Source organism: Mustela lutreola, chromosome 9 (assembly GCF_030435805.1).
Source record: "Mustela lutreola isolate mMusLut2 chromosome 9, mMusLut2.pri, whole genome shotgun sequence".
Lineage (NCBI taxonomy): Eukaryota > Metazoa > Chordata > Mammalia > Carnivora > Mustelidae > Mustela > Mustela lutreola.
The window spans coordinates 96,347,156-96,349,237 of record NC_081298.1 but is presented as its reverse complement, the minus strand read 5'-3'; the positions used below and the strand labels follow the sequence as shown (position 1 = coordinate 96,349,237).

The following is a 2,082-nucleotide window of genomic DNA, read 5'->3' as shown; positions in this document are numbered from 1 at the left end:
ACGAGCAGGAGAAGAGACAGAGGGAGACACAAAAGGAGAGAGAATCTCAAGCAGACTCCCCACTGAGCATGGAGCCCAACATGGGCCTTGATCCCATGACCCCTGAGATCATGACCTGAGCTAAACCCACTTAACCAACTGAGACATGCAGGGACCTGAAAATGCCTTTAAAAAAAAAAAAAAAAAAAAAAGGACTCATCTATGTAACAACCAAAAAGTCATTAAAAATAAATTTATATTTTTGTCTCAAATTTTCCAATAAAGCACATAAGGAATCACATTCTTTGAAACATGGCAAACATCAGCAGACCTTTATATCTTCTATAGCTCTCACCAACGAAAGCCATGTCTTCCCTCCTACTGACAAGCTCTCTGCCCTTCCTTGGCTCTTCTGTCTTCTTCACCACCTGTCGCTCTTGCTTCCTCCTGCCCTCTTCCTCATCTTCCCTGATCCTTCATGCACATTGTTCTCAGCCCTTTCTATTAGCAAGCAATGAAGGCTTTTGAAGTTCTCAGTGCCGCCTTTAACTCTGCTCAGCTCAACAAAAGCAGGAGCGCCTGGCAGGAAGCACAGGAAAACACCCCAGTATATGTTAACATTCTGTTCATTGCCAAATCCTTACATATTCTTAGAAAGCCTGGTTTTTAATGTCTGCAGAATATTGCTCCGTTTACACATGCCATAATATGTGTATCTCATCCTCTAGCATTAGATCTATTGACCCCCCCCCCCCAGTTGCCAAAGCAATTCAGTCCTCTTCCTCTGTGACTTTCGATAGTACTTGATGCTTCTGACCGTTCTTCTGCCTTGAAAAGTCCTTGCATTGGCTTTTGTGATGTCCTCTCAGTCTCCCTCCTCATGGACCAGTCCCTCTTTTGCCTTCTGTGACTTGTCTTTCTCTGGTTCTTCCCCAAAATCCTATCTAGGACCCCCTGGGCTCTCTCTCCTCTTCTCTTTCCTCTGTCCCCCTGGTTCAGTTCTCTCTCTCTTGGCTTCGCTCTGAAGGATTCCCAATCCATACCCTCAGCTGTAACCTCACCAGACCAGCATCTCCCCCACCTGTTACACGCAACCACCAAAATACAGTCCACTGTAGTTCCACCAACGCTACTGACCACGCAAAGGGAGCCATCTTGAACCAGCTCTGCCTGCCTCCTGGCACCCGGCCATGTTGCTGCCATTTCCTTGGGGCTCAGCTTGATGCCTTGGAGTCACTGTCCACTCCTTCCTTCACCCTCCACTTCACCAGGTCACCAAGCCCTGCAGAATCTACTTCTAAAATGTCTCCACAACAATTGCTAATATTCCATTCGAACTGCTCAGTTCAGTATTTGAGTTTTCATCCCCCACTTGCTTTCACTTCCTCCTGTTCTTTCCTTCTCTGTTCGTTCCCTCCAATCCATCTTACCTCCAACCCCCATATTAATCTTCCTAAAGGCTGACTTTCATTGGGTGGCTTCCCTGTTCAATAGTCATCAGCAACCCTCCATTACTTACCAAACTGAGTCCTAACATTCAAGGCACAATTTAAAGTCATCTGCCAAACAACCTTCCCAATCTTCTCACTTCCTTCCATACTACGCATGAGATGGAATTGTGTGACTCTGGAGTCAGACCCCAACTTGGTAGTGCTAAGACCTTGGGTAAATTACCTGAGCCTCTGCTTCCCCATCCACAAAATGGGAGTATCAACAGCACATACCTCATGTGCTATTGGGAGGATGGGATAAAGTACATAAAGCATGATACCATGCATACAGTAGGCTCTTAATAAATGTCAGATATTATTACTTTTATTACATTACTGCAATCAAAATGAATTGCTTGGTTTCCCAAGTTTTAGTACTTATTTCACATCCCTGTACTTTTGCTTATACCATTCCCTCTGGCTCCATCTTCACCTTCTGAAATCTTTCCTATACCCAGAGGCCCTGCTCAGATGCCATTTTCCTGAAGTTTCCTCGACAACCAGCCATACAAGCTCTCTTGTTGCCCCTCTGAACTTTAAGGCTCTTTGCGTCCAACACTCTGAGGCATTTACGCTGTGAGCCATGTGATGAGCTGTGTGGTGAGCTGTGTGA

The 2,082-nt window shown here is 45.5% G+C and overlaps 1 long non-coding RNA gene across 1 annotated transcript; it reads right to left on the bottom strand.

Moving 5' to 3' along the window:
- Positions 1-217: 217 nt before the first annotated feature.
- On the bottom strand, positions 218-1,293 carry LOC131808502 (uncharacterized). Its single transcript, XR_009344798.1, has 2 exons — positions 1,117-1,293; positions 218-558 (listed from the first exon to the last, which is right to left on the bottom strand). It is a non-coding gene; the product is annotated as an uncharacterized LOC131808502 (long non-coding RNA).
- Between the last annotated feature and the right edge of the window lie 789 nt (positions 1,294-2,082).